The 15125-nt window shown below is 32.1% G+C and overlaps 1 protein-coding gene across 5 annotated transcripts in view; it reads left to right on the forward strand.

The window, feature by feature from the left end:
- LOC145934379 (uncharacterized) overlaps positions 1 to 15125 on the forward strand; it is a 120089-nt gene that overhangs the window by 91782 nt on the left and 13182 nt on the right. Inside the window, exon 1 of one of the 5 annotated variants that reach the window (XM_083034748.1) lies at positions 11895 to 14593. The exons of 3 other annotated variants lie outside the window; for them this stretch is intronic. The gene's annotated coding sequence lies outside the window, so the exon portion shown is untranslated. Of the gene's footprint in view, positions 1 to 11894; positions 14594 to 15125 lie in introns of those variants that run through there. One more of the 5 variants, XM_083034771.1, reaches the window with a different exon arrangement.

The raw sequence follows: 15125 nt of genomic DNA on the forward strand, positions 1-15125 counted from the left end.
AACAGCGTACAAATTTTTTAATACGATAAACATAAAATAAGGATGCGTCGCACAGGGTCAGCGTCAAAATAGTATCGATTTCTAATATTTTGAGACGAGCCAAAAATTCATCGATTATACATTTTAATAGTACATTGATTACAGAATCTTTTGGTACCAAGCAGACAACAGCGTACAAACTTTTTCATTTGCTATACATAAAATAAGGATGCGTCGCACAGGGTCCGCGTCAAAAAAGTATCGATTTCTAATATTTTAAGACGAGCCAAAAATTCATCGATTATACATTTTAATAATACATTGATTACAGAATCTTTTGGTACCAAACAGACACCAGCGTACAAATTTTTTAACTTGATATACTTAAAATAATGTTGCGTCGCATAGGGTCAGTGGTAAAAAGTATCGATTTCCAATATTTTAAGACGAGCCAAAAATTCATCGATTATACATTTTAATAGTACATTGATTACAGAATCATTTGGTACCAAACAGACACCAGCGTACAAATTTTTAATACGATAAACATAAATTAAGGATGCGTCGCACAGGGTCCGCGTCAAAAAAGTATCGATTTCTAATATTTTAAGACGAGCCAAAAATTCATCGATTATACATTTTAATAGCACATTGATTACAGAATCTTTTGGTACCAAACAGACACCAGCGTACAAATTTTTTAACTTGATATACTTAAAATAATGTTGCGTCGCATAGGGTCAGCGGTAAAAAGTATCGATTTCCAATATTTTAAGACGAGCCAAAAATTCATCGATTATACATTTTAATAGTACATTGATTACAGAATCATTTGGTACCAAACAGACACCAGCGTACAAATTTTTAATACGATAAACATAAATTAAGGATGCGTCGCACAGGGTCCGCGTCAAAAAAGTATCGATTTCTAATATTTTAAGACGAGCCAAAAATTCATCGATTATACATTTTAATAGCACATTGATTACAGAATCTTTTGGTACCAAACAGACACCAGCGTACAAATTTTTTAACTTGATATACTTAAAATAATGTTGCGTCGCATAGGGTCAGCGGTAAAAAGTATCGATTTCCAATATTTTAAGACGAGCCAAAAATTCATCGATTATACATTTTAATAGTACATTGATTACAGAATCATTTGGTACCAAACAGACACCAGCGTACAAATTTTTAATACGATAAACATAAATTAAGGATGCGTCGCACAGGGTCCGCGTCAAAAAAGTATCGATTTCTAATATTTTAAGACGAGCCAAAAATTCATCGATTATACATTTTAATAGCACATTGATTACAGAATCTTTTGGTACCAAACAGACACCAGCGTACAAATTTTTTAACTTGATATACTTAAAATAATGTTGCGTCGCATAGGGTCAGCGGTAAAAAGTATCGATTTCCAATATTTTAAGACGAGCCAAAAATTCATCGATTATACATTTTAATAGTACATTGATTACAGAATCATTTGGTACCAAACAGACACCAGCGTACAAATTTTTAATACGATAAACATAAATTAAGGATGCGTCGCACAGGGTCCGCGTCAAAAAAGTATCGATTTCTAATATTTTAAGACGAGCCAAAAATTCATCGATTATACATTTTAATAGCACATTGATTACAGAATCTTTTGGTACCAAACAGACACCAGCGTACAAATTTTTTAACTTGATATACTTAAAATAATGTTGCGTCGCATAGGGTCAGCGGTAAAAAGTATCGATTTCCAATATTTTAAGACGAGCCAAAAATTCATCGATTATACATTTTAATAGTACATTGATTACAGAATCATTTGGTACCAAACAGACACCAGCGTACAAATTTTTAATACGATAAACATAAATTAAGGATGCGTCGCACAGGGTCCGCGTCAAAAAAGTATCGATTTCTAATATTTTAAGACGAGCCAAAAATTCATCGATTATACATTTTAATAGCACATTGATTACAGAATCTTTTGGTACCAAACAGACACCAGCGTACAAATTTTTTAACTTGATATACTTAAAATAATGTTGCGTCGCATAGGGTCAGCGGTAAAAAGTATCGATTTCCAATATTTTAAGACGAGCCAAAAATTCATCGATTATACATTTTAATAGTACATTGATTACAGAATCATTTGGTACCAAACAGACACCAGCGTACAAATTTTTAATACGATAAACATAAATTAAGGATGCGTCGCACAGGGTCCGCGTCAAAAAAGTATCGATTTCTAATATTTTAAGACGAGCCAAAAATTCATCGATTATACATTTTAATAGCACATTGATTACAGAATCTTTTGGTACCAAACAGACACCAGCGTACAAATTTTTTAACTTGATATACTTAAAATAATGTTGCGTCGCATAGGGTCAGCGGTAAAAAGTATCGATTTCCAATATTTTAAGACGAGCCAAAAATTCATCGATTATACATTTTAATAGTACATTGATTACAGAATCATTTGGTACCAAACAGACACCAGCGTACAAATTTTTAATACGATAAACATAAATTAAGGATGCGTCGCACAGGGTCCGCGTCAAAAAAGTATCGATTTCTAATATTTTAAGACGAGCCAAAAATTCATCGATTATACATTTTAATAGCACATTGATTACAGAATCTTTTGGTACCAAACAGACACCAGCGTACAAATTTTTTAACTTGATATACTTAAAATAATGTTGCGTCGCATAGGGTCAGCGGTAAAAAGTATCGATTTCCAATATTTTAAGACGAGCCAAAAATTCATCGATTATACATTTTAATAGTACATTGATTACAGAATCATTTGGTACCAAACAGACACCAGCGTACAAATTTTTAATACGATAAACATAAATTAAGGATGCGTCGCACAGGGTCCGCGTCAAAAAAGTATCGATTTCTAATATTTTAAGACGAGCCAAAAATTCATCGATTATACATTTTAATAGGACATTGATTACAGAATCTTTTGGTACCAAGCAGACAACAGCGTACAAATTTTTTAATACGATAAACATAAAATAAGGATGCGTCGCACAGGGTCAGCGTCAAAATAGTATCGATTTCTAATATTTTGAGACGAGCCAAAAATTCATCGATTATACATTTTAATAGTACATTGATTACAGAATCTTTTGGTACCAAGCAGACAACAGCGTACAAACTTTTTCATTTGCTATACATAAAATAAGGATGCGTCGCACAGGGTCCGCGTCAAAAAAGTATCGATTTCTAATATTTTAAGACGAGCCAAAAATTCATCGATTATACATTTTAATAATACATTGATTACAGAATCTTTTGGTACCAAACAGACACCAGCGTACAAATTTTTTAACTTGATATACTTAAAATAATGTTGCGTCGCATAGGGTCAGCGGTAAAAAGTATCGATTTCCAATATTTTAAGACGAGCCAAAAATTCATCGATTATACATTTTAATAGTACATTGATTACAGAATCATTTGGTACCAAACAGACACCAGCGTACAAATTTTTAATACGATAAACATAAATTAAGGATGCGTCGCACAGGGTCCGCGTCTAAAAAGTATCGATTTCTAATATTTTAAGACGAGCCAAAAATTCATCGATTATACATTTTAATAGCACATTGATTACAGAATCTTTTGGTACCAAACAGACACCAGCGTACAAATTTTTTAACTTGATATACTTAAAATAATGTTGCGTCGCATAGGGTCAGCGGTAAAAAGTATCGATTTCCAATATTTTAAGACGAGCCAAAAATTCATCGATTATACATTTTAATAGTACATTGATTACAGAATCATTTGGTACCAAACAGACACCAGCGTACAAATTTTTAATACGATAAACATAAATTAAGGATGCGTCGCACAGGGTCCGCGTCAAAAAAGTATCGATTTCTAATATTTTAAGACGAGCCAAAAATTCATCGATTATACATTTTAATAGCACATTGATTACAGAATCTTTTGGTACCAAACAGACACCAGCGTACAAATTTTTTAACTTGATATACTTAAAATAATGTTGCGTCGCATAGGGTCAGCGGTAAAAAGTATCGATTTCCAATATTTTAAGACGAGCCAAAAATTCATCGATTATACATTTTAATAGTACATTGATTACAGAATCATTTGGTACCAAACAGACACCAGCGTACAAATTTTTAATACGATAAACATAAATTAAGGATGCGTCGCACAGGGTCCGCGTCAAAAAAGTATCGATTTCTAATATTTTAAGACGAGCCAAAAATTCATCGATTATACATTTTAATAGCACATTGATTACAGAATCTTTTGGTACCAAACAGACACCAGCGTACAAATTTTTTAACTTGATATACTTAAAATAATGTTGCGTCGCATAGGGTCAGCGGTAAAAAGTATCGATTTCCAATATTTTAAGACGAGCCAAAAATTCATCGATTATACATTTTAATAGTACATTGATTACAGAATCATTTGGTACCAAACAGACACCAGCGTACAAATTTTTAATACGATAAACATAAATTAAGGATGCGTCGCACAGGGTCCGCGTCAAAAAAGTATCGATTTCTAATATTTTAAGACGAGCCAAAAATTCATCGATTATACATTTTAATAGCACATTGATTACAGAATCTTTTGGTACCAAACAGACACCAGCGTACAAATTTTTTAACTTGATATACTTAAAATAATGTTGCGTCGCATAGGGTCAGCGGTAAAAAGTATCGATTTCCAATATTTTAAGACGAGCCAAAAATTCATCGATTATACATTTTAATAGTACATTGATTACAGAATCATTTGGTACCAAACAGACACCAGCGTACAAATTTTTAATACGATAAACATAAATTAAGGATGCGTCGCACAGGGTCCGCGTCAAAAAAGTATCGATTTCTAATATTTTAAGACGAGCCAAAAATTCATCGATTATACATTTTAATAGCACATTGATTACAGAATCTTTTGGTACCAAACAGACACCAGCGTACAAATTTTTTAACTTGATATACTTAAAATAATGTTGCGTCGCATAGGGTCAGCGGTAAAAAGTATCGATTTCCAATATTTTAAGACGAGCCAAAAATTCATCGATTATACATTTTAATAGTACATTGATTACAGAATCATTTGGTACCAAACAGACACCAGCGTACAAATTTTTAATACGATAAACATAAATTAAGGATGCGTCGCACAGGGTCCGCGTCAAAAAAGTATCGATTTCTAATATTTTAAGACGAGCCAAAAATTCATCGATTATACATTTTAATAGCACATTGATTACAGAATCTTTTGGTACCAAACAGACACCAGCGTACAAATTTTTTAACTTGATATACTTAAAATAATGTTGCGTCGCATAGGGTCAGCGGTAAAAAGTATCGATTTCCAATATTTTAAGACGAGCCAAAAATTCATCGATTATACATTTTAATAGTACATTGATTACAGAATCATTTGGTACCAAACAGACACCAGCGTACAAATTTTTAATACGATAAACATAAATTAAGGATGCGTCGCACAGGGTCCGCGTCAAAAAAGTATCGATTTCTAATATTTTAAGACGAGCCAAAAATTCATCGATTATACATTTTAATAGCACATTGATTACAGAATCTTTTGGTACCAAACAGACACCAGCGTACAAATTTTTTAACTTGATATACTTAAAATAATGTTGCGTCGCATAGGGTCAGCGGTAAAAAGTATCGATTTCCAATATTTTAAGACGAGCCAAAAATTCATCGATTATACATTTTAATAGTACATTGATTACAGAATCTTTTGGTACCATGCAGACACCAGCGTACAAATTTTTTAATACGATAAACATAAAATAATGTTGCGTCGCATAGGGTCAGCGGTAAAAAAGTATCAATTTCTAATATTTTAAGACGAGCCAAAAATTCATCGATTATACATTTTAATAGTACATTTATTACAGAATCATTTGGTACCAAGCAGACAACAGCGTACAAACTTTTTCATTTGCTATACATAAAATAAGGATGCGTCGCACAGGGTCCGCGTCAAAAAAGTATCAATTTCTAATATTTTAAGACGAGCCAAAAATTCATCGATTATACATTTTAATAGTACATTGATTATAGAATCTTTTGGTATCAAACAGACACCAGCGTACAAATTTTTTAACTTGGTATACATAAAATAATGTTGCGTCGCATAGGGTCAGCGGTAAAAAAGTATCGATTTCTAATATTTTAAGACGAGCCAAAAATTCATCGATTATACATTTTAATATTACATTGATTACAGAATCTTTTGGTACCAAGCAGACACCAGCGTACAAATTTTTTAACTTGATATACATAAAATAATGTTGCGTCGCATAGGGTCAGCGGTAAAAAGTATCGATTTCCAATATTTTAAGACGAGCCAAAAATTCATCGATTAAACATTTTAATAGTACATTGATTACAGAATCTTTTGGTACCAAACAGACACCAGCGTACAAATTTTTTAACTTGATATACATAAAATAATGTTGCGTCGCATAGGGTCAGCGGTAAAAAGTATCGATTTCCAATATTTTAAGACGAGCCAAAAATTCATCGATTATAAATTTTAATAGTACATTGATTACAGAATCATTTGGTACCAAACAGACACCAGCGTACAAATTTTTAATACGATAAACATAAATTAAGGATGCGTCACACAGGGTCCGCGTCAATAAAGTATCAATTTCTAATATTTTAAGACGAGCCAAAAATTCATCGATTATACATTTTAATAGTACATTGATTACAGAATCTTTTGGTACCAAACAGACACCAGCGTACAAATTTTTTAACTTGATATACATAAAATAATGTTGCGTCGCATAGGATCAGCGGTAAAAAAGTATCAATTTCTAATATTTAAAGACGAGCTAAAAATTCATCGATTATACATTTTAATAGTACATTGATTACAGAATCTTTTGGTACCAAGCAGACACCAGCGTACAAATTTTTTAACTTGATATACATAAAATAATGTTGCGTCGCATGGGATCAGCGGTAAAAAAGTATCGATTTCTAATATTTAAAGACGAGCCAAAAATTCATCGATTATACATTTTAATAGTACATTGATTACAGAATCATTTGGTACCAATCAGACACCAGCGTACAAATTTTTTAACTTGATATACTTAAAATAATGTTGCGTCGCATAGGGTCAGCGGTAAAAAGTATCGATTTCCAATATTTTAAGACGAGCCAAAAATTCATCGATTATACATTTTAATGGTACATTGATTACAGAATCATTTGGTACCAAACAGACACCAGCGTACAAATTTTTTAACTTGATATACATAAAATAAGATTGCGTCGCATGGGATCAGCGGTAAAAAAGTATCGATTTCTAATATTTAAAGACGAGCCAAAAATTCATCGATTATACATTTTAATAGTACATTGATTACAGAATCATTTGGTACCAAACAGACACCAGCGTACAAATTTTTTAATACGATAAACATAAATTAAGGATGCGTCGCACAGGGTCCGCGTCAAAAAAATATCAATATCTAATATTTTAAGACGAGCCAAAAATTCATCGATTATACATTTTAATAGTACATTGATTACAGAATCTTTTGGTACCAAGCAGACAACAGCGTACAAATTTTTTAATACGATAAACATAAAATAAGGATGCGTCGCACAGGGTCCGCGTCAAAAAAGTATCGATTTCTAATATTTTAAGACGAGCCAAAAATTCATCGATTATACATTTTAATAGTACATTGATTACAGAATCATTTGGTACCAAACAGACACCAGCGTACAATTTTTTTAATACGATAAACATAAAATAAGTATGCGTCGCACAGAGTCCGCGTCAAAAAAGTATCGATATCTAATATTTTAAGACGAGCCAAAAATTCATCGATTATACATTTTAATAGTACATTGATTACAGAATCTTTTGGTACCAAACAGACACCAGCGTACAAATTTTTTAACTTGATATACTTAAAATAATGTTGCGTCGCATAGGGTCAGCGGTAAAAAGTATCGATGTCCAATATTTTAAGACGAGCCAAAAATTCATCGATTATACATTTTAATAGTACATTGATTACAGAATCTTTTGGTACCAAACAGACACCAGCGTACAAATTTTTAATACGATAAACATAAATTAAGGATGCGTCGCACAGGGTCCGCGTCAATAAAGTATCAATTTCTAATATTTTGAGACGAGCCAAAAATTCATCGATTATACATTTTAATATTACATTGATTACAGAATCTTTTGGTACCAAGCAGACACCAGCGTACAAATTTTTTAACTTGATATACATAAAATAATGTTGCGTCGCATAGGGTCAGCGGTAAAAAGTATCGATTTCCAATATTTTAAGACGAGCCAAAAATTCATCGATTAAACATTTTAATAGTACATTGATTACAGAATCTTTTGGTACCAAACAGACACCAGCGTACAAATTTTTTAACTTGATATACATAAAATAATGTTGCGTCGCATAGGGTCAGCGGTAAAAAGTATCGATTTCCAATATTTTAAGACGAGCCAAAAATTCATCGATTATAAATTTTAATAGTACATTGATTACAGAATCATTTGGTACCAAACAGACACCAGCGTACAAATTTTTAATACGATAAACATAAATTAAGGATGCGTCACACAGGGTCCGCGTCAATAAAGTATCAATTTCTAATATTTAAAGACGAGCCAAAAATTCATCGATTATACATTTTAATAGTACATTGATTACAGAATCTTTTGGTACCAAACAGACACCAGCGTACAAATTTTTTAACTTGATATACATAAAATAATGTTGCGTCGCATGGGATCAGCGGTAAAAAAGTATCGATTTCTAATATTTAAAGACGAGCCAAAAATTCATCGATTATACATTTTAATAGTACATTGATTACAGAATCATTTGGTACCAATCAGACACCAGCGTACAAATTTTTTAACTTGATATACTTAAAATAATGTTGCGTCGCATAGGGTCAGCGGTAAAAAGTATCGATTTCCAATATTTTAAGACGAGCCAAAAATTCATCGATTATACATTTTAATGGTACATTGATTACAGAATCATTTGGTACCAAACAGACACCAGCGTACAAATTTTTTAACTTGATATACATAAAATAAGATTGCGTCGCATGGGATCAGCGGTAAAAAAGTATCGATTTCTAATATTTAAAGACGAGCCAAAAATTCATCGATTATACATTTTAATAGTACATTGATTACAGAATCATTTGGTACCAAACAGACACCAGCGTACAAATTTTTTAATACGATAAACATAAATTAAGGATGCGTCGCACAGGGTCCGCGTCAAAAAAATATCAATATCTAATATTTTAAGACGAGCCAAAAATTCATCGATTATACATTTTAATAGGACATTGATTACAGAATCTTTTGGTACCATGCAGACACCAGCGTACAAATTTTTTAATACGATAAACATAAAATAAGGTTGCGTCGCAGAGGGTCAGCGGTAAAAAGTATCGATTTCCAATATTTTAAGACGAGCCAAAAATTCATCGATTATACATTTTAATAGTACATTGATTACAGAATCATTTGGTACCAAACAGACAACAGCGTACAAATTGACAATGACAGTTATTAACTGATTTCTGTGAAAAAATATTAATCGAGTTTAAAGTACTATAACATTTTATTTAAAACATATTATTACTTTATAATTTTTATTACATACTATTATTTTAAAATTTAATTAACAAATTAACGCTTTAGTCAGCTGATTTCTGTCAAAAAATATTAATCAAGTTTAAACAAACTTTATATAAAAATATCATTCTTTTTATATAAAATCGAAGAATGGCGCGCGCGTAGCGCGCGCTTATGTTGTTTTAGTACTTAATAAAAATTTGATTAATTGATGTTGCAAATTAAAATATCAAAACCTGATTTGTGTCGATTAATATGCAAAATGTAATATTTATCGAAAACAAAGGTTGACAAGTAGAAATATATTGAGTTTCCGGGGAACTTTGATATCACGTTGAAGATCATAGTCCGGGTTAACGAAGCATAACGGAATTCAGGCTATGCGCATACGAACGACAATGATCTTGACCTGGCGATACATATGTATGAATAATCTTGTTCTCGCGATTAAGACCAGCTTGTTTATACCTATGTCGCGATAAAGAGGGAAAACTTACATGTCGTCGTCATTAATAAGCGTGAAACCGTATGGCATTAACAATCTTATAGAATCGCAATCAATTTGACTTGCTTCGAACGACAAGCTCGAATCACGCTTCGATCAATCTTTCGCAAGCGCCAGTTTGAAAGCTCAATGATAAATTCTATAATTTATATGACTGGAATATTACAAAGCGTTACATACGCGTTACATATTTATTTGTTTATGCCATATATCATTTAATAAATCTTAAAAATTAAAAATAACATGTCCTCTGAAAAAATATGTTTTTTATGTATCATTTTAAAAATAAAAAGCAAGCAAAATAAAATGCATAGGATATCAAAGATGAGTGCAGTATTTCGTTATTCGATGTATTAAAAAAATAATTTATCATAACGTACATGAAATTGAAATAATCCACAAGAAGTTCCATGATTGCTAAAAAATCTTTTATATCTCCTGTATTTACTTTTATATAATGTTTCTTTGTTAAAGTTTTAACCACATGCATCTTTTTATTAAAACTCATTAGATTATTATTTTGTTTTTCTCTATTCGAAGTTTTTAGAGGCTACTATAATAATATTTTATACATTTTTTACATGATACATAATATCCATATAAAAAAAATTATTTACTTTTGTAATTTTAATTACATACCTATTACTTGTGTAATTTTAATTACATACCTATACACACACACACACAAACATATATGTATAGCAAAAATTAGAAAAATTAACAAAATTGATAAACATATATTATTAACATTAAATTGCATTATACGTAAGTGTACGTTCTTTGGCAATTCTTTCTTTAATTTAACAACTTTAATAATGTATAAGCATACATAAGTTTAGGACATGATAAATTAATCAAATATTTTTATTTCCTGTCGCGTAAGTGAATTAATACTTTTAGGATTAGAAAGTAATGTGTAAATTGTAACTGTTATTGTTGCAGTTACTTATTTTCGATGACTATACAATAACAGAGTAACAACAAATATACATTTTTTTTCTTAGAAAATTTATGTAATTTCTTATACAGAAGATAATTCGCGATCTAAAGTAAATTTTCGATTTAATATATCTATCAGAGGACACTCTGAAAATATAGCTATATTTTTTCTTAAGAAGATCTTAAAATATGATTATATGTTACTTTTAATAATTTTTTAACTAAATTCATTAAACTTTTTCATTTTGTATATTATACGTAATATAATTTATGCGGCCTTTTTCGAAAAATATAATTTTCTGGAAAAAGCACATTTTTTGCAGTAGAAACATCTCTACACTTACGTAAAATCATTTAACGGAACAAATGTTAACAATTATAATTTCAGTCATGCGAACGAAACTGCACAAACTGCACCAGCATTTGTGAGTCACTGGAACTGCAAATAATGGTAGCCACAGCTGGTTGGAAACTTTCGAGTATTGCACGACCTTGAATAGAAACGCAACGAGATATTGTCAATGCTGCTTTCAGTTTAAGATATATACATGGAGGTAGAACCGATATCGTAAACAACATATCGATCCAAAGTTAATCGGCGAAAGTAACTTTGCGCTAAAATAAGAGAAACTCGAATCAATTTATCGACATCTGAGAAAATAATAATGAACAAATCATTAAAAAAATTAAAATTGAAGTTTATAGAAAGTGGATACCAAAATAATAATAAAATTATATATAGATAAAAATATAGCCATATTTTCAGAGTGTCCTCTGATAGATATATTAAATCGAAAATTTACTTCAGATCGCGAACATCATTCCTCGAGTAAAGAGATTAGAGAAAGAGGTAATAAAAATTTTGACAAACTCGCCCGAACAGAAATGTACGACTGGAAGAAGCGAGCACACATAATAGTGAAGTGGAGACAAAAAGGCGGGATAAAAGTCGCGGGATCTTCCTTTATGAAATATCCGGTCGATAGATAATCTTCGGGCAAAACTAGTAGGTGGACGTTCAATTTCGTAAATGGCCGCGACGGAATCGCGACGGTCGTAAATCGTCCGGGTCTTATCGCGCGATTGCCAGTCGGCTAACTCCTTGATCCTGATACGCCACAGACGAATCAAAAGGATGATTCGCGTTTCGTCATCTCGTCTATCGGAACCGGAACCGGAAGCGGTCGGGCGTGAATAATACGCGCGAACGATCGTGTTCGCGCAAGCGATACGGACTGCGCATTAGGCACGACCTGTTACGCAATCCACGACAGAGAGCGACATTGGTGACAATCATCGAATTACCTGCGACTGCAGGCGACCATCCGCAGTTTCGTAGGATCGCAGGCCAAGCGAAGAATTTGCTCAGTTTTTCGCGCGATGTCGTATATTCAAACCAAGTCGCGTACAAATGTCAAACAATGTCGCGCGTGAAAGAACGATTGATCGAATATATACATATTATCGATATCTAAATTATTAAAACAATTTCTCGCGGAACATAACAGTGATAAGTGTGATAATGCTATTTAATGTGACGACTACATTTGTAGAGACAAAAAAAGATTTTGTTTAATATATTGCATTATTTATTGTGATATTTTTTTCAAAATCTAATAGTGATATAATTTATAATATAATATATAGTGATATAATTTAAAACTAAATTAAAAATATTCCGAATATAATACAGAATGGAAAAAATTCTTAAATTTTTTGTGACAATAGTGAAATCGAGTTGAATAACGTAAGATTACGTTATTAAGGAACGCATTCTTCCGGGATAGAAAATAGAGGCTCTCTATTGCTCTCGTGATCTATGGATAATTGATGCTAACGCGCTAATTTCATTTGCTTGACTGATGACTGGCGACGAAGTGACTTGGCAAGTCGCATTAATGCGGCTATTGTTTTTCCTCGTACGAGGAAATTTCTGGTCGATTGAAAAGAATTAAATATATTAAAGAGAGCAAACGTTGTTCTCTCTTTCAAATCTCGCTGTATAAAATAAAATTTGATTAAGCAACAAATAATGTACGAAATTAGTTCCTAAAGTTATAAACACAAGTTATAGCTATTATGCATTATGCGCTGTTTAATTTTATTCTCCACAGACTTTAGAGGCCTCTAGAGTGCTGTCGAAACTTTCGAGAGAACGTCATATATTTGCACATGTCGTGTTCAGGAGAAACAATGTTCGCGTTATATTTCCCACATGACTTACGTGTTATTCTATATGTCTAAGTCGCGCGATATTCATTTAGGAATATTGGTATCGTAATCACGCGATTTAAGTTTAAACAAAACGATACCGAGGCGTTAAGTTTGCGCGCAAAATTTGTTCGGCTAAATTTGAACATTCATCGAGAAAATTAAGCGATCGCGATCTTTTATTCCGATAAAGCTTGACCGACACGATATCTAGGTTGGTGCATATAATTAACTCGTTGCTCTCTGGCGCGTCCGGAGATGACCCACTCGCGGGAAAACGGTCGTACACTCTAAATACATCGTGGTCGCAAACGCTTTTAACTCTTTATCCTGAAAGACATATCAGAAACAGTTTTGGACATTTTTGATCTAATGTATTACACAGGACATTCCTATAGATAAGTTTTTCGCGTTTACTTTTATCAATCACGTTGACCTATTCGGAGCAGAAATAAGTCTTAACAATTTTTAAGTATTTTTAAGAGAACTTTAAAGTTGCAAGTAATTAAACATTAAAAATTTGTATAATTAAACTTTGATAACAAGACCTTGGTCTTGTTATCAAAGTGTTTCCATCTATTTCCGAATGCAAGATTGTAATAAAATTTTTATTTGAAATTTGAGTATACCAAAAAGATTATGGAAGATTATGAATTGTAGTATCCAATATTATCGGCAGCACTCGATAAATTTGTAAATAAATGTAGAATTCTTGGAATAGTTACTATGTTCGAGAATAATATTCTTCTCGATTTTTATTTACCTTGATGTACAACGCATGTAAACAGCTTTGACCCGATCGAAAGAGGTCCACGGAACGAACATGCGGAATATTAGTTTACGGAAGTGAATCATCATGCGAGAAAGCCGCGGTTAACCTGAAGTCTCTCGTGGATGTCGCGTCGGTTTAGAAATGCGAGCGTGATAGCGGCTTAAGACGCGAAAATAGAGTCTCCGCGGCCAGTATTGCTCATCGTCGTCGTCGTTGACGATACTCGAACGAACGCGTTTAGTCTCGAACTAGAAGCAATCGCGAGAAGAGCGAGTAGCGCGGCGCACTTGGAGTTTGACCTCAGATACGCGCGAGGAAATAATTTCGGAGGAAAACAAAAACACAGGACAGTAACGTGAATCAGGAAAAGACTTCAGATTTTGACACGAAGGAACTGACAAAGCGTCCTCAATAGGAACGAATAAGTAACCACAATAAGGAGACAAAACGTGCGGATGAATCTAACGGAAGAAACGAATTGGATTGTAAGGAAAAAATCATTAAGTAGTATTGTAAAATTTAAAACTGAGGTAAATTATTATTAAAGAACTTTCAGTATATCGAATTATCAACAAACGCAATGATTATGGCGTGTAATTTGACGAATTGCTTAAGTAGTGTATTATTATTTAAGAAATAGGTTCCTCTTGGTTAATGTGCAGATAATTAAAGTTTGTAAGTATTTCAAATTAAACAAAAAATTATTTCAAATTATTTTTTTATACAAATGTATTGTAAAATATTTGTATCAAAATAATATACCATAGAATTGATTTGAAAGTACGCCTAGCATCATTGATAATTTAATCTATGTATCTTCTTAATTTAATTCAAATTTTTATTTAATATTTTACTGTATATATAACATTTATTTATTCTATGGTATATGATCATACTGTAACATTATAATGCAATGACAATAAATTGCATAAATAACGCTTGGAAGTATAAATGGAGAAAAATTGAAGGAGTAATTTCTGCGCATTCGTATTATGAATTATATCTCTCATCTCTCAT

This window comes from Prenolepis imparis, unplaced genomic scaffold (assembly GCF_030444845.1).
Source record: "Prenolepis imparis isolate NDT839.2.m4 unplaced genomic scaffold, iyPreImpa1.0 SCAF_1, whole genome shotgun sequence".
NCBI lineage: Eukaryota > Metazoa > Arthropoda > Insecta > Hymenoptera > Formicidae > Prenolepis > Prenolepis imparis.